This window comes from Notamacropus eugenii, chromosome 5, assembly GCF_028372415.1.
Source record: "Notamacropus eugenii isolate mMacEug1 chromosome 5, mMacEug1.pri_v2, whole genome shotgun sequence".
NCBI classification, from domain to species: Eukaryota; Metazoa; Chordata; class Mammalia; order Diprotodontia; family Macropodidae; genus Notamacropus; species Notamacropus eugenii.
Window position 1 is genome coordinate 91,061,667 of NC_092876.1, and position 19,723 is coordinate 91,081,389.

Sequence of the window (19,723 nt, forward strand, 5' to 3'; positions counted from 1 at the left end):
CTATGGGGATAAGGAACAAGAAACAAACACCAAAGAGGTCAGAGCTGAGACTGTACTTCCATCTGAAACTTCAGAAGGGACTATGAACTTCACGCAAGCACAAGCAGCTCTCCTGGAACAGCTGAAGAGGGAAATAGAAGAAAAACTGGCCAATGATTTTAAAATTATAAAAAAAAGAATTCATTGATGAGAACATCTCTTTGAAAAGGAAAATTGAACAAATGGAAAAGGAAGTTCAAAAATTAACTGGAGAAAATAACTCCCTAAAAGGAACAGTTGGTCAAATGGTAAAGGAAACACAAAACCTAACTGGGAAAATTGGTCGAATGAAAAAGGAAGTACAAAAATTAACTGGAGAAAATAACTCCTTAAAAGGAAAAATTGGACAGATGGAAAAGGAGATGCAAAAGTTAATTGAAGATTTGACAAAGATTAGAATTGGGCAAGTAGAAACTAATGCCTCAATGAGACAGCAAGAATCAGTCAAACAAAATCTAAAGATTGAAAAGATAGAAGAAAATGTAAAATATCTGATTGGAAAAACAACTCACCTGGAAAATAGATCTAGGAGAAAAAATTTAAGAATTATTGGCCTGCCAGAAACCCATGATGGAGAAAAGAGTCTGGACAATATCTTCCAGGAAATCACCAAGGAAAACACCCCAGAAGTGCTAGATTCGGAGGGCAAAATAGTCATCGAAAGAATCCAACGTTCACCTACAGAAAGGGATCCCAAACTCAAAACCCCATGAAATATCTTTGCCAAATTCTACAGCTATCAAGTGAAGGAGAAAATACTACAAGCAGCCAGAAAGAAACAATTCAAATATAAAGGAGATACAGTCAGCATCACACAGGACCTTGCAGCTTCTACATTAGAAGATCGAAAGAATTGGAACCCAATATTCCATAAGGCAAAAGAGTTGGGTCTACAACCAAGGATCAACTACCCAGCAAAGTTCAGCATAACATTTCAGGCAAGGAGAAAGTCATTCAACGAAGTAAGGAATTTCCAGAGCTTCCTGACCAAAACGCCATAATTCAATAGACAATTTGATATTCAAATGCAGGTCTCAAGAGAATCAAAAAAAAGATAAACAGGGGGAAAAAAACAAAAACAAAAACTTGTTACTCAATTAGGGCAAACTGTTTAGCTCCCTATAAGGGAAGATGATACCTGTCAATCTTGAGAATTGTGCAGCTATTATGAAATATAAAAGGGATATACATAGAGGGAACAAGTATAAAGTAAATGACGTCATGTTAAAAATATGATTTAAGTATGAGAAGGGATTGTAATAGGGGGTGTGAAAAGGAGGAAGCAGAAAATGGCAAATTACATCACAGGAAAAAGTACAAAATTATGGTAGAGGGAAAGAGGGGAGGGGGATGAGCATTTTTTGAGAGGACTCTCATCTGATTTGTTTAAAGGAGGGAACAATAAACTTAAGTATATAATCCTAAGTAGCTCTATAGGCAGTAGGAGGGGAAAGGGGAAGAAAGGGGAGGGGGGCTATAAGAAGGAGGGGAAGGCTGCAGGAGGAGGTGGTGAAAAGTGAATACTATTTAGGAGGGGAAGGGAGATGGAGAGCTAAAAGCATAAGTGGTGGGAAAGAGGATGGAGGGAAATAGACAGATGGTAATCATAACTGTGAATGTGAATGGAATGAATTCTCCCATAAACAGAGATGGATAGCAGAATGGATTAAAAGCCATAATCCAACAATATGCTGCTTGCAAGAAACACATTTGAAATGGGGGGATACACATAGGATAAAGGTCAAAGGATGGAGAAGAATATATTGTGCTTCAGCTGATGTAAGAAAGTCAGGAGTAGCAATCCTAATCTCAGACAAAGCAAAAGCAGAAATAGATCTAATCAAAAGATATAAGGATGGAAACTATGTCCTGCTAAAAGGCACCATAGACAGTGAAGCAATATCATTACTAAATGTGTATGCTCCAAGTGGTATAGCATCCAGATTCTTAGAGGAAAGGCTGAGGGAGTTGAAGGAAGAAATTGACAGCAAAACTATACTAGTGGGGGATCTCAACCTCCCCCTCTATGAATTCAATAAATCGAACTTCAAAATAAACAAGAAAGAGGTTAAGGAGGTAAATAAAACTCTGGATAAGGTAGATATGATAGATCTTTGGAGAAAATTCAATGGGAATAGAAAAGAATATACATTTTTCTCAGTGGTACATAGAACATTTACAAAAACTGACCATGTACTAGGACATAAAAACCTCACAGTCCAGTGCAGAAGGCAGACATAATCAATGCATCCTTCTCAGATCATAATGCAATAAAAATTATATCTAGTAAAAGGCAATGGAAAGATAAACCAAAAATCAATTGGAAACTAAATAATCTAATCCTAAAGAAGGAGTGGGTTAAAGAAGAAATCATAGAAACAATCAACATCTTCATTCAAGAGAATGACAATATTGAGACAACATACCAAATCTCGTGGGATACTGCAAAAGCAGTTCTCAGGGGAAGTTTTATATCTTTGAATGCCTACATAAATAAAATAGTCAAAGAGGAGATCAATGACTTGTTCATGCAGCTGAGAAAGCTAGAAAAAGAACAAATTGAAAATCCTCAAGTAAATACCAAATTAGAAATACTGAAAACCAAAGGACAGATTAATAAAATAGAAATTAAGAAAATTATTGAATTAATAAATAAAACCAATAGTTGGTTTTATGAAAAAACTAATAAAATTGATAAACATTTGGTCAATTTGATTAAAAAAAGAAAGAAGAAAATCAAATTTCTAATATTAAAAATGAAAGGGGTGAACTCACCTCCAATGAGGAGGAAATTAAAACAATAATTAGAAACTACTTTGCCCAACTTTATGCCCACAAATTTGATAATCTAAACGAGATGGATGAATATTTTAAAAAATACAAATTGCCCAGATTAACAGAAGAGGAAGTAGAATACTAAAACAACCCCATCTCAGAAAATGAAATGGAACAAGCCATCAATGAACTCCCTAGGAAAAAATCTCCAGGGCAGATGGATTTAGAAGTGAATTCTAACAAACATTTAAAGAACAGTTAATTCCAGTACTATATAGACTATTTTTGAAAATTGGGGAAGAAGGAGTCCTCCCAAATTCTTTCTATGATACAAACACGGTTTTGATACCCCAACCAGGAAGAGACAAAACAGAGAAAGAAAATTATAGACTAATTTCTCTAATGAGTATAGATGCAAAAATTTTAAATAAGATTTTAGCAAAACGAATACAGCATCTTATCATGAGAGTAATACATTATGATCAGGTAGGATTCATGTCAGGAATGCAGGGCTGGTTCAATATTAGGAAAACTATTAGCATTATTGATCATATCAATAACAAAACTAACAAAAACCACATGATTATCTCAATAGATGCAGAAAAAACTTTCGACAAAATACAACATCCATTCCTATTAAAAACACTGGAGAACATAGGAATAAAGGGAACCTTCTATAAAATAATAAGCAGTATCTACCTCAAACTTTCAGCGATCATTATATGCAACGGAGATAAGCTAGATGCATTCCCAGTAAGATCAGGGGTGAAAGAAAGATGTCGATTATCACCACTATTAATCAGTATGGTACTAGAAATGTTAGCTGTAGCAATTAGATAAGATAAAGAAATTGAAGGAATAAGAATAGCCAAAGAAGAAACTAAGTCATCACTCTTTGCAGATGATATGATGATATACTTAGAGAATCCCAGAGATTCAAGTAAAAAACTACTTGAAATAATAAACAACTTTGGCAAAGTTGCAGGTTACAAAATAAACCCACACAAATCTTCTGCATTCCTATATATTAGCAACAAAGTCCAACAGCAAGAGATAGAAAGAGAAATCCCATTTAAAGCTAGGGTAGACACTATAAAATACTTAGGAGTTTACCTGCCAAAACAAATCCAGGGATTATATGAACACAATTACAATACACATTTTGCACAAATAAAGTCAGATTTAAGTAAGTGGAAAAACAGCAGTTGCTCATGGGTAGGCTGTGCTAATATAATAAAAATGACAATTCTACCTAAATTATTTTACTTATTTAGTGCCATACTAATTAAACTATCAGATAATTATTTTCTAGAGCTGGATAAAATAATATCAAAATTCATTTGGAAGAACAAAAGGTCCACAATATCAAAGGGACTAATGAAAAGAAATGCTTGGGAAGGTGGCCTAGCACTACCAGACCTCAAATTGTACTATAAAGCAGCAATTATCAAAACCACTTGGTATTGGCTAAGAAACAGAGAGGCAGACAAGTGGAATAGACTTGGCACTCAAGACGCAGTAGGCAAGGAATACAGCAACCTCCTGTTTGATAAACCCAAGGACCCCAGCTTCTGGGATAAGAACTCACTGTTTGACAAAAATTGCTGGGAAAACTGGATAACAGCGTGGCGGAAATTAAGCATAGACCCATACCTGACACCGCACACAAGAATAAAGTCCAAATGGGTACATGATTTAGGTATAAACATTGATACCATGCATAAATTGGAGGAGCAAGGAATAGTGTATTTATCAGATTTATGGAGAAGGGAAGAATTTTTTACTAAAGAAGAGATAGAAAGCATTATGAAATGCAAGATGGATAATTTTGATTACATTAAACTGAAAAGTTTTTGCACAATCAAATCCAATGCAACCAAAATTCGGAGGGATGTAGTAAATTGGGAAAGAATTTTTATGGCTAAACTCGGGAATGAAGGCCTCATTTCTAGAATATATAGAGAACTGACTCAAATGTATAACTATACAAGTCATTCCCCAATTGATAAATGGTCAAAGGATATGAACAGGCAATTTTCAGAGGAAGAAATTAAAGATATCTATAATCATATGAAAAAATGCTCCAAATCAGTATTGATTAGAGAGATGCAAATCAAAACAACTCTGAGGTACCACATCATACCTGTAAGATTGCCAAACATGACAGACCAAGAAAATGATAAATGCTGGAGAGGATGTGGGAGAATTGGAACACTAATTCATTTTTGGTGGAGCTGTGAGCTCATCCTACCATTCTGGAGAGTGGTTTGGAACTATGCCCAAAGGGCTACAAAAATGTATCAATATCACTACTAGGACTGTATCTCCAAGAGATCATAAAAATGGGAAATGGTACCACATGTACAAAAATATTTATAGCAGCACTCTTTGTAGTTGCCAAAAACTGGAAGTCAAGGGGATGCCCATCAATTGGGGAATGGCTGAATAAATTATGGTATATGAATGTAATGGAGTACTACTGCACCATAAGATGATGAACAAGAAGACTTCAGAGAGGTCTGGAAGTACTTATATGATCTGATGCTGAGCGAAAGGATCAGAACCAGGAGAACTTTGTGCACAGCAACAACCACAGTGTGCGAGAGCTTTTTCTGGTAGACTTAGAACTTCGTAATAACGCAAGAACTTATTTTTAAAAAATCACAGTGGTGGTTTTCTAAGGCAAAATGACTTCCACACTCAGAGAAAGAAATATGGAAGTCATTTGCAGATTGTAGCAGATCATGTTTGTGTATGTGTGTATTTTTGTGTATTTTATTTTGATTTGTTATATGATTTCTTCCATTTATTTTACTTCAACTACATAGCATGACTATAGTGAAAATGTACTCAGTAGGAAAGTATATGTAGAACCTATACAGAACTGTATGCTGTCGTGGGGTTGAAGGGGGAATGGGGTGGGAGGGGGGGATAAAAATCTTAATTTTATGGTAGTGATTGTAGAACATTAAAAAAATAATAATAAAATTTAATTTGAAAAAAGTTTAATAAAGAAAATAATAAAGTACCACTTGGTTTTAAAAACAATCTAATGCACTAAGCACATAGGAGTAAAGAGACTGAAAATATTCAGCTGAAGAATGGATAATCAATTCCCCATAACCAAGAGGGAAATTTTTGTTCAGGCATAAGTTGAAAATGGCTTCTGAAGTTCCTTCCAACTCTGAAAATCTGTCAAATTTCTTTTGGCCTCAGGAGAAGTATTTTTGTTTTACAAAATCCTGTCTAAACACTGAAAATTTTAATATTCAATAAGATTCAATAAAATAGAAAAAAAGACTTTTGAAGCATTATTACTGTTAGAACTTCATACAGGGAGTAATACAACACAAGATAGGTTGTTTCATTACAGAGTAAGGAAAAGGGAAAGGGAATGAATTTATAGTAAGAGGGTTGGGGTTCCTCTCCCAACTCTGCTGCCTCTATGACCCGAGACAAGTCATTGAGCATGTCTGGGTATCAGGTTTTCCATCTATAAAATAAGAAAGGTAGATAAGATAACATTCAAAGGGTCTCCCAGCTCTAAATCTATAGTGATCCTCAGACCAGTAAGTGACATCTGGGAGTATTTAACTGAATAAGGGTGTATTTTTCTTCTTTTCAGGTGATTAAGCAAAAAAAGGAAGAGGAGAGAACAAACCACAGTCTCATATACATGGATGTAATTAATCAAATCACCTTCCATGCAGTTCTCATCATATTGATAGGCATCCTAGCCTTCAAGAAACTACAGTTCTCGATTGTCATTCCTTTTGGTTCTGTGTATGTAGTAGCACTTGTGGGTAACTCTTTGCTGACCATTCTCATCTGGTTAGAGCACAGTCTCCATGGGTTCACGTTTCTCTTTTTGGTTATGTTGGCTACAACAGACTTCTTGCTGTCCAATACCATCATGCCAAAGATGTTGGTTCTTTTTTGGGTGCAGAATGATTCCATTTCTTTCCAGGCCTGCCTCACCCAGATATTCTTTGTTATTTTCATTTTTATCAAAGAGTCAATGGTTCTTTTTCCCATGGCATTTGACTGCTATGTAGCCATCTGCTTTCCACTAAGACACACCATGATTTTGACCCACTCTGGGATCAGGAACCTTGGAGGATTTTCTTTGGTCAGGGGCCTGGCCTTCACCTTTCCTTTTGTCTTCCTTTGTTGATCAGCTGCCATTCTGTGGAAACAATATCACTGCTGATATTTACTGTGAACAAACTAAGGGCTCTAGGCTGACCTGTGAAGATATCACTGCCAGTAATATATATACTCTGGTGATGTCATTCTTGTCCACAGGCTTAGACGTCTTGCTCATTTTTATCTCCTATGTGTTTTTTTTTTCTTCTAGCTGTCTTCCGGCTCTCATCCCATGATGCTCAGTTGAAGGCTCTAGGCACTTGTAGTTCACATGTATGCCTCATCTTCATGTCCTACCTGCCTGCCTACTTGAGAGTGTTGGTCATCCACCCAGAATGTGGAATCCTTCTGGTCAATCTCTATGTGGTTGTGTCCCGTGCTTTGAGCCACATCGTATATTGTGTCAAGTCCAAACAGATTCGGGATATTGTCACATCCAGGCACTCCAAGTTGGGTCTGGGTTTCTGAGCTGAAGTTTGCTAGGAAAATTGTACAGCTTAAACATTGTGTATGAATCATTGTAGGTTATAAATATTGATTAATAGTTTCCAAATGAAGTAGTGGTTGTAGATGGAAGATATTTCCTTTGATTTACATAAATGAACTTCATAATAACTGCTAGCAGTTATATAGAGCTCAATGATTTACAATCTACTTTACATATATATGCAAACACCTATATAATACACACACATATTTATTATACACATACACATATGTTATACACACACACACATATATATATGTGTATATATATATATATATATATATATATATATATATATATATATATATATATATATATATATACACATACATATTCCCTCTAATTACCCTAATACTGAGAAAGGTCTCATGAGTTACAAATATCATCTTTTCATGTAGGAATGTAAACATCTCAGTTTTAATGAGTCCTTTATGGCTTCTCTTGTTTGCCTTTTCATGTTTCTCTTGTTTCTTGTATTGGAAAGTCGAATTTACTGGTTTCTGGTCTTTTCAACAAGGATGCTTGGAAGTCCTCTATTTCATTGAAATTCCATTTTCCCTATGAAGTATTATATTCAGTTTTGCTGGCTAGGTGATTCTTGGTTTTCATCCTAACTCCTTTGACCTCTGCAATATCATATTCCAAGCCCTTTGATCCCTTAGTGTAGAAGGTGCTACATCTTCTGTTATCCTGATTGTGTTTTCACAATACTTGAATTTTTTCTTTCTGACTGCTTATAGTATTTTCTCCTTGTCCTAGAAACTCTGTAATTTGATTAAAATATTCCTAGGAGTTTTATTTTGGGGATCTATTTCAGGAGGTGATCAGCAGATTCCTGCCATTTCTATTTTACCTTTTAATTCTAGAATACCAGGGCTGTTTTCCTTGATAATTTCTTGAAAGATGATGTTTTGGCTCTTTTTTTGATAATGGTTTTCAGGTAGACCAATGATTTTTAATCTTTCTCTCCTGAATGTATTTTCCAGGTGACTTGTTTTTCCAATTAGATATTTCACATAGTCTTCTATTTTTTTCATGGATTTGGTTTGGTTTTATATTTTTTTTTCTTATAAAGTCTTTAGTTTCCATTTACTCCATTCTGATTTTGAAAGAACTATATTCTTCAGTGAGTTTTTGGACTTCCTTTTCCATTTGGCCAATTCTGCTTTTTTAAGGTATTCTTCTCTTCATTGGCTTTTTGACCTCTTTTGCCATTTGGGTTAGTCTATTTTTTAAAGTGTTATTTTCTTCAGCTTTTTTTTTGGGGGGGGGGTCTCCTTTAGCAAGTTGCTGACTTCTGTTCCATGATTTTCTTGCATCACTCTCATTTCTCTTCCCAATTTTTCTTCTGCTTCTCTTATTTGACTTTCAAAATCCTTTTTGAAGCCTTCCATGGCAGGAAACTATTTCATATTTTTCTGGGAGGCTTTTGCTGTGGGAACTTTGCCCTTGCTGTCTTCCTCTAGTTGTATGTTTTCATGTACTTTGTTGTAGGAAAATACCTTTGTGGCAAGAAAGTAACCTTCTGCAGTCTTATTTTCACCACTTCCTGTCATTTTCTGAGCCAGTTGTTTGACTTTTGAGCTCTTTGTTAAGTGGAGAGAGATGTACTGCCTCAGGTTTCAGGGGATTTGTGCAGCTGTTTTCAGAGATATATCTAGGGACCTGTACATTCTCACTTCCTCCAAGGTGGTGTGATCAAAAGAGAGGTGTTTGCTCCTTTTCTGGCCTGCAGTCTACTCTGTGAGCAACCACAACCACTCTTTTCTGCCCTGGAACTGTGAGTAGGATACCCTCTCCTCAGCCACCACCAGTTTTGCCACATCAGCACTCCTCCTTGCTCCAGGACAGTGAAACAGATCAGACACTCAATTCCCCCACTGTCTGGAGGCTGAGAGATTCAAAACAAGCCACTACTGTGGCAGTAGCTATTGCCACACTGTGGCTAAAGCTGGGGCTGAATCATGTTCCTCACCCAGGTAAGAGAGCTTTCCCACTGACCTTTGAAGCTTTCTTTACTCTTTGTGGGTCAAGAAGTCTGGAAACCACTACAGAAGCCAGGGATTCAGTGCCCTGAGGCTTGTTCCAGTCTTGTATGTCCTGGTGTGATCCATACTAGTCTATGCTCCACTCTGAGACTGGTGCAATGGACCTTTTCTGTCAACCTTCCAGATTATCTTGGTCTGGAAATCTATTTCACTCTGTCATTTTGTGGCTTCTGCTGCTCTACACTTTGTTCAGAACCATTTTTTGCAGGTATTTTGTGGGGTTTGGAGGGAGAACTCAGGCAGGTCCCTTCTTTTACTCCACCATTTTCTATAATTATGTTGCTGTACAATACCTCGATCTAGAAGAGTACATGTGGCAGTTTTTGACAGGGAGAAGGAGGCAGGGTTTTCAGGAGCTTTGTCAGCTCATAGTCATTAATTATGTCTGTTCTGTGCAGGAGATAAACAGGAGTCTATGTGAACTTTCCAGTACTCTTTTCTGTCTCTATATTTCAGAGGTAAGCAGGGAATATTGTCTGATTATTATATAGAAGCAAAAGCCATAGTTCAAAAATTCAGAAAGAACAAGAGGAAGAGAGACAAATCTGAGGTCAGCATTGTGAAGTGACTGCTTTTTCTATTTCCCTCCAGTGGATTTCCTATAACACATAACGAAGGGAAAAAGTATAAGTTGACATATGTATTATTTAATTATATAATCACTGTTATAATAATATGTATTGTATGGCATATCACTATATTATACAGAAAATGGATACACAACCATATAATTGCATATGACATAGTATCATATTATATAATATAAAGATTGCAAAACTCCTTTATATACATCATATCATTTAAGTCATGAAATTATGTTTATGTTGAAGAAACTTTTGGTGGAAACAGGATATAGTTTGAAAAACATTCACTGCATGTGGAGTCAAGAAGACCGAGATTTAAGTTCTGATGAAAATACTTTCTATCTGTGTGACCTAGGAAAGTTGTTTAATCTCTTTCAGGCTGTTTCCTCATCTGTAAAATGAAGATAATAGAAATATATACCTCACAGACTTGTTGTGAGGTTCAAATGAAATAATACATGTGAAGTATTTTGCAAACCTTAAAATCATTATTTAAATGTTCTCTCACTTGGTATACCTATCTGTCTATACATATACATATACATATATATATACACACATACACACATATTTGCCTGTATATACATATATGTGTGTACATATACATGTGTATATATGTATATATATATACTATATATGTGTGTATATGTATATATATATGCCATGTAACACATCTCCATTCACAAGATGACAGCACTGAAGTTTAGATAAGTTCAATGGTTGCCTGTGGTCACATAGTTTGAAACTATCATAGAAGAACTTAGAATTTTTCAAGAATAGCACTTTATTAACTGCAATGCTTTTAAAAAATTTTGAAGGTCAATAATCATAAATTTTTTAGCATCCATTGAAATGAAAATGGAAATGTTATTTTAGTGGGCATTATTAGATCCCTTGAGTGCTTCTTCTCTAAGCACATTTGTGGTACATCCCACTCATTCCCTGTTAATTTCCTGGGCCTAGTCTTATTGAGTTTCAACTGCTTTCTAAGTGTTCACCCCTTTCTCCCTAGGAGCTGAGTAGAGAGTGGGACAAAGACAACCATGGATGTTAAAGGCCTAAGGAGTAACAAAGAATGAGCATATGTATTTACATAGCAAAGTCCAGATTTGTGTCACCTCGACATAGGAAGATATTTTCATAGAAATCTGGCACAGGTCATGTTCACTGTAGCTTTTAAAGTGTTGGACCACTCGTGTGAGTTATAATTCTTCGTTTTCCCTCCAACATGGAAAAGATATTGATAAGTACATTAAAAACTGTTGAATAAATTATTTATCTGAGTGTTTATTCATGCATAGATATAAACTTAAAAGGAATATTCTGTTGGTTACTCAAGATTTCTGAGGTGAAATATTTTCTTCTTAACTATTTTGCCTCCAAATTAGATGAAAGCATAGGCATATTTCCATTCCATAAACATTTATTATTTCAATTAAGTTCAATGAGCATTTATTAATCATCTGTGTACTAAAACAAAATTTAAAATAGCCTCTGATCTCAAGGAGTTATATATACAGTTTAGCTGAGCATACAGAACTGTTGAATAAATGATTCAGTGGGGTATACATCTAAAGCATAGTTGTAAGCTTGAAAAGAAGACTGTAATAGTTATCCCTCTTCTCCCATGTGAAATCTGTTCTGCTTAACTGCTTTTTATCAATGAACAGAATGAAACCATAGACATATTTTCATGATATGTTTATTCATTCAGTTATAATTATGAGCATTTAGTAAGCATATGAAACATGCTCAAACAAAATAAAAATAGTCTCTGATATCAAGCAGCTTATATTCTACTGGCAGGGATGGAGACAAAATATTTACGCAGGTAAGTAAAAGCAACATAATTTGAGAAGGAAGTGAGCACTTGTTAGTGAGATGAGAAAAATATTCTCTTAGTTGGTAGTGCATGAGGTGAGCCTTGAAAAGCAAGAATTCTGAGAAACAGTGGTGAGGAGGAAATGCTTATAGCCTATGTGAAGTCATGAATATGAGAGATGAAAAGTCAAGTTCAAGGGAAAGGAAGTGGGTCTGTTTGTCTGGAACACAGAGTATGTGAGGACAAGTAATGAGGAATGAATCGGGAAAGATATACTGGAACCGTACAGTGAATGGTTTTAAACTTCAAATTGACTAGTTAGTATTTTATTCCCGAAGAAATAGGAGTCATTAAAGACTGTTGAATGACAGAATGATGTGGTCAAACCTATGTGTTGTAGCTATGTAGAGAAGAAGTCAAAGAAGGAAATTTATTAAAAACAAAAAGTCAAATTAAGCCCCTTTTGAATACTTATGGGTAATAATCTTTCTTTCTCATCATCCCTGCAAATTATCTTTTCTGCCTGATATCTTCAGCAATCTCTCATATCTGCATAGGCTCTGCGTCCTCTTCATCATTCAACAGCTTTTAGCTTATTACTGTCCTTAAATATTGACATCCGGAACCAAACACACCATTTCAGATGTGGTCGGACTAGGGCAGAAGATGATTGCCTCTCTCAATACTAGCTTCTGTTAATGCATCCTAATCTTTTATTAGCTTTTTTTTCCCATTTCCCATTATTGATTTTCATTAAACCTGCAGTTCGTTAAATCCCCAGATACTGTTCACATAAAGAGTTTATAGTCACAGCTTCCCCATAATATATTTGCATGGGTGAACTTTTCAATAAAAGTGTAGGATTCTTTATTTATCCCTGTTACCTGGCATCTTACTAAATTCATTTCATCATTCCTAACTCTTAAGATGGTTTGGAATCTTCATTTTGTTACATAAATTAGCTTATTCCACCTAAAAGAATGAATAAACAAAAGAATATTCAAAACCAAAAATGTCTAGTGATGGGATAAATTGTGAATTCTCCATACTTGAACATATTTTTTGCATCTTTATTAAGATAAATTTTATTTAGAGAATTCTCAATAAATTAACATTTTAAAACATCTTAAAGACTCATTTAACTGTGCATATGAAGTTTTTTATACTATTACATGAATTTAAAAGTCTCAGTCAGCTTTTCAAAATTAATGAACTTAGCAGCTATGAAAGTTTTTTTCTTGTGATTAATAAGTAAAATATATGAATGATTAGAAGCAAACCAAAAATATGCACTAATAAATAACCTCTGATGTGCTTGTTCTTTTGAAGACAAGGAACAAATGTAGGAAACATTCTTTTAAAACAATATTGGAAACCTGTATGACTAAAGATTCTCATTAATATTTCACTATTTGATCTAGGAGTAGACAAAGCACGTGTTTAGAAATTTGCATGAGATTTGACCCCACTGACATTCTTAAAATGACAATTGTAGGGCGTTGTAAAATATCAAAAGCCAAGGGTCACATTTTTAATCCTTGCTGAAAGTACTGCTTGTTCATTGTGTAATCTCAGACTTAGTCCAATTATATAGCAAAGCATGACAGCATGTTATAAATTACTCTGTACCAAATTGATACAGTAATATACAGAAGGCTTAATTTGTTATTGATATAAATTATAATCTTCTTTCATTAGCTTGGAGCTGAATAACAGTTGATTTTTGGCCTTCTGTAGCTTTTCTAAATTTTTTATTCACTTTTAAAAACTAATGTGTAGTTAGACTAACAATTAAAAAGATCTTAGGATTCTCCACTTCCCTTTTCTACTATTTCTTCGTTTTAGAACTGAAAACCTGAAAAGTAGCTTTCCAAAATGATAGGACTTAAAAAAAAAAAAAAAAAACAGGCAACCTTTGATTGTTTAGGAACATTGCTATGTTTATTTTGCTCCTGCTGGCCAAGAAAGATTGGCTGTAACTTCTGTTAAAAAAAAAAAAAAATTTGTACAACGTATACCGTTTTTATCAACTGACAGTAAAAGCAGATTACCATGAAATCATGTTTCGCTAATCTGTTTAGGTTCTCCTTCTGCTCCAGATTCCCAGGTGAATACTTAAAGAGAAACTTAGCTTATTTTTATATAATTTTAATGTATTTTCAAATGTATGTGTGTATGTGGGTTCATGTACATAATATGTGTGTATATATGTATATGCTTATGTACTACCTTTATAATTCTGTTTTTAAGTATTTTTCTCTTCCTAGCACTCTCCATTGAAAAATAAATATGCACACTCAAAACAGTTAAAAGATAAAATTCATTTTTATTTTTGATAAAGCATGCAAAAGTTACACACTTTTTGGATTGTTGCATGTCTAAAATTGATAAAAATTGAAATGCTTAACAAATCTAGACAAACAACAATCTTGTGGTAGAACTTGGAATTCAAACAATCACTAAACGGTTGTACTAAAGATTAAAATAAAATATGGCCAAAGTGAAAGTTTGGCAGTCTATAAAATTCAATATGTTGTCTTGACGATCTTATACTCATCCTCTTATTTTAAATGAATTTAAATTTTGATATAAATTATAGTTTTAGCAAACAACTGTGAACTATTTTGAAAAACTATCATAGCAAGTAAAAATAACAAAAATTGGTGACTAAATCATTCATTGGTTTGCTTGGCACTATTACTTTTCTGCCATTTGTTGTTGGTGAATAGTTGTTGTGCTGTTTGCTATATTATCTTTAATTTTTCAAAAGTCAGAAATTTTAGTGATAGAAGTTTGGGTTTTCACAGAATCATGGTGGACACATCTTCCACAGACAACTTTCCTCTTTTGGGAAGGATTTCTTGGAACATTGGCTTCCCCTCTGCCATATCGGAAGTACTGTTTTCCTTTGTTTCCTTTGATTTTCAGTCCTGATCAGGTCTGGGGACCGCCTGGGAGAGGGAAACAGCAGCTACAGAATTCTCTCTCCTCCTAACCTGGAAGCTCCAAACCTGAAGATCTTAAATCAGTGGACAAACAAATTGTTTGTGCAGAGAGAACTCTTGATTCAGGTAAGTATTAAAGGTGACATTCTCTCATATCCCATCAAACCCATCAAATGAACAACTAATTTTTCATTCTAATATTTAATGTAATAGAAATAGCCAAACCAGGTCAAAGCAAATCTTAATTTTACCTTCTTCTACAATATCCTCAACCAACTGAGGAGAGATTCTAAGAAAATTCCCTCTCTTCTCCCTGTCCACTAACAACAAGGGAAGAAAGTGTTCATTGTCTTGATGTCATTTCTCTTGAATCAGAGATGAGAGGTAATTATTGACACTCCATCCTCGTGGGAATGTTAAGCATGAAACCTTAATATAAGTGACTCAGAGTCTCATTGTCCATTATACCAGAGATCCTGTTACTATAACCAAGACAAAATCACCATACCAACAAATAAGGTGAGTGATACATCTTTCTGAAGAGTGAAAAGAAGGAGTTTCAAAGGGGATGAATGAGTCATAGACAAACATAAAGAAAATAAGAGAAGAACAATGAAAAGGTAATGAGGAAAGGAGGAAAAATGATTGGTGTGAGGATTGCTGGAAGTGGAGAGATAATGGGAAGATAAGGAGAACATCTGAGGGATAATGATGAAGAATAAAAGGTAATGAGAAGGAAGGAAAGATAGTTCTGGAGATATGGAATTTTTTGAATGGGTTGGGGGTAATGAGGGGTTTGGGAAAGAATAAAGGAAGGAGAGACCTTGGATTGTAATAACAATAGATGGATATGATGAGACAGTACTGGGGATATAAAAACAGAGGTAGGAATGAAAGAAAGAAGTATAAGAAGAGAGGAGTGGGGTAAGATAGAAGGATGGCAAAACAGTGACTGAGTTGGGAAGAGAGATAATGTAAATGCAATGATCAATCAATTAACAATCAATTTATCAATTAGGAATTTGGCATTTTCCAAAGGCTATGCCCTGTGCTTGTTGTTGGAGGAGGAAAAACATAGCAATATAATAATAGGTTCCCTTTTTCAGAACTTACAGCCTAGCTACGGAGGCAATTTGTAACTTTATGAACAGAATAATAAGCAATATTTTGACACAGATACATCCATGATTTCATGCAAGTGGGAACTCCTTTCACTATGGCAGATCACAACCATCCATTCCTACTTGTCCTATGCAAAGCACATACATTTCCCCTCATAAATCCTCCTAGGGGTAAAAAAGAAACTACCCTAATTGGGAGAATGCTCTTCTAGGTCTTCTAATGTCCCGTGGACAACAATACAACATTTGACCTTTCTACCTTCCCCCCTTTTCTGTGAGTGACCTATACCCTATTCCAAACATCTGTGTATCAATCAAAAATTATCAAGTGCCTACAATGTGTTTATATGGAAATGCCAAAAAATAAAATAAAATGAAATGGTCCTAAAAAAATAACTTATATATAGTTTTGGGCAAGTAGCTATAAGGACATAAAAATATAACCAAAAGATTTTCAAAGTAATTTGGGGATGAGGCAGTAATAGCTGAGGAAACAGAAAAAGCCTCAGATAATAAGTGGTATAGGAACTGAGCTTTAAATAAAACAAGAGATATTAAAAGGTAGATTGGGGGTGACACTAATTCCAGGTATTAGGAACATAGTATGTGAGAACAATCTGGTGGCAAGATTTATTCAATTAAAATTGTTCATGGATCAAAGTATAAAATAAGTGGTTGTTTGGCACAGTTGAATTCTCAGATTGTAGAGGAAAAGAAGATAAGTGATAAGGATGGTTATAATCCAGGGCAGGTCATTTTGTCCAAGGGCAAGTCCTTACCACTCTGTGGGGTTTTCAGCAAAAGAAGTCACAGACTCGTTAAAAATATATAGGAAATATATTTGTAGCTTAAGCAAATCTCAATATGCCACTGTGGTCTATATCTGTGCTTGACCAAGTAAAAGTAAATGGAGGTGGCCTCACAGATGTGGCCAACGTTAGTAGGTGGCAGGCATATTTGTTCATCCAGTAGTTAAGTAAAGCTATGGGTCAGGCATGTAGAGACTATAAGAAGATTAGGAAAACAAAAAGCCCGGGAAAGGGATTCTGTAAACACCCGAAAAGAAGGAGCATGTAGAAATGCAGTTAAAACAGGGTCTGCGATCTCTGTTCATTAAACTCCTGTTTCTATAAGACTTTACCTTTTTCAAATTATCTTCACAACGAAATGGTGACATAGCATGTAAGGATATTAGTTTCCTAATCTACATTTTATAGAAGAGAAAAAAAAATGAGGTTCTATACTTTTTAAGTGACTGGAGCCAGGGGTGGAGAACCTGTGTCCCAAGACCACATGTGGCCCTCTAGATCCTCAAGTGTAGCCCTTTGATAGAATCCAAACTTCACAGAACAAATCCCCTTCAGAAAAGGATTTGCTCTGTGAAGTTTAGAGTCGGTCAATGGGCTGTACTTGAAGACCTAAAGGGCTACATGTGGCCTCAAGGCCATGGGTTCCCCACCCCCAACTAGACCAAGTCATAGAATTGGAATAGCAGCTACACCAATAATAAGAATAATAGAATGATGATGATGATGATGATGATGATGATGATGATGATGATGATAGCTTTTTAGGTGTTGCAAAATGCTTCATTTCACCTTCATGATAATTTTAAAAGTAAGTGCTATTATTACGTACTTTGCAATTGGAGAAACTGAGGCACAAAGAGGTTAAGTGACTTGCCTAGGGTCATGTAGCTAGTGTCTGAGACAGGATTAAAAATCAGTTTTTCCTAACCCCAGGCACAGCATTCAATTCTCTGTGCAACCTAACTTCCCTGTTAGCTAGCTAGCTTTTGGCATATAAATCTGAGGTTTCTGATCCAAGCCCACTCTTCCTCTCACTACATCAGTTTTCCCCTGTGTAAGCTGAGCCTAAGGCTTGTGATCACACAGACATTTGCTATGGAGTCCTCACCTTAGCACATAGCTAACATTCTCCTGCTTGGAGCCTGATCTCTGGCTTCAGCTTGGAAAATCTAGCTTTCTTCCACATTCTCTTTGCAAGTGACCCCCTAATTAGCAAGCTGTCCTCTGCTCTCTAATCATCATTCCATATAGCAATTTTTTCTCCAATGAGAAAAAATCACCAACTTATTACCTAGATTTATTTGAGAATGTAAATAGGTACTCAAAGATAAATTGTGGATATATCATACTGCAATATTCTCTGACAGGTCATTGGCTTAGTATCTTTCATATTATTATTTTTTGTCATAGGGTAAGTTTATATTACTGTGTGTTTTCCTAGTGTATTTGGCGAAATGGAATTGAGTATTTAATTTGTCCAAATCATGAAATTTAGAGGATAGTTTTTATTAAATTATTTAACATGCAATGGGAAAGCATTTGAGTTGCCATGACCCTGACTGGGCTATTTGGTCATGGCTTAGAAAGAGGAAATGGAAATATAGAATTTCTGAGGTGGAAGAGACTTAAGAGGTCATAAAATTTAAATCATAAGTGCACAAGAAAAGAGAGTAGGATAGAGCACTAGACCAGGAATAAGGAACACCTGATTTTATCTTCAGCTTCAGGCACTCATTAGCTTTGTCACCCTGGTCAAGTCACTAACCTTTGTTTGACTCAGTTTCCTCAATTGTAAAATGGGGACCATAAGAGTTGACAAGGTAGGTCTGAAGATTGAATGAGATAATATGCCCCCTGATTCATGTTTAACAAATGGTCATCTATGCTGGTTCAGAATGAACCGCATCTTTTGAAGGTGAAAACATGCTTCTCTGATCCTACTTCTTAAACCAGTCAATCCAACTTTTGAACAATTTTTATTGTTAGAAATAAGTAATTTACATTAAGCCTATTTTGTAACCTCTACCCATTTCTCATAAATCCGTCCTCTGGTGGTCATATCTAACAAATCTAATTCCTCTTATACCTGAAACACAATCAAATATTTGTTCATAGTAATTGTGCTTCTCCCCTCTGCCTCCTTCTCTTGTCCCCAGATCTGAATAATAAAAGAGAGGCATAACTGTTCACTTTTCTGGATGCAGTAAGAAAAAGTAAAATTTCATAAAGTCCAGCACAAGTTCTAGGAGCCTCTTATGTTTGACCAGCAAAAGGAACCACTTAGTGAAATCTATCATGTACCAAAGAAACCAAACCTTTCTGTACATGAAGAGTCAAGACAGGGGGAAGAGAATAAAAGAACGTCTTATGAATGAGCTGTTGAAAATCTGAGATAGGTAGGCATAGCCAAATGCAACGTAACTCATTATGGGATAAGTAATTCAAATTATACATTTGAATTGATTGACATGCAAGAATCCCTAAAAAGTAACTAGAACTTCTTGGACCTTTTCCCTGTTAAGACACTTATTTGACATTATTTCCAAATTTAAATAGGACAATATAATACTGGGCATTATCACAGAAAAGGCTTGGAGGCAAAGCCACATATTATTACTTTGGTCTCTTATAGAAGATACAGGTTGGGCTGTGGACCCTAACAAAGATATCATGAACCAGAGAGTCCTTATTAATTTTCTTTGTGCAATCACACTACAGACCCATGAGGAAACAGAATATGGGATGATGTAATTTGAGTTTGAGGCAGAAGTGTCCAGAATCTATAAAAGGAAAAGGGGAGGAAGAGGAAGTAAGTATTGAATTGGCACTTTTTATGGTCCAGGGATTCTGCTAAGTTCTTTACAAATATCATCTCATTTAATCCTCACAATAATTATGTGAGGCAAATGCTATAATAATTGCCATTTTACAGTTGAGGAAGCTGAGG

The 19,723-nt window shown here is 35.3% G+C and overlaps 1 pseudogene; it reads left to right on the forward strand.

Annotated features, from left to right (window-relative positions):
• Positions 1 to 6,490: 6,490 nt before the first annotated feature.
• On the forward strand, positions 6,491 to 7,428 carry LOC140507571 (olfactory receptor 52Z1P-like; annotated as a pseudogene).
• The last annotated feature ends 12,295 nt before the right edge of the window (positions 7,429 to 19,723 follow it).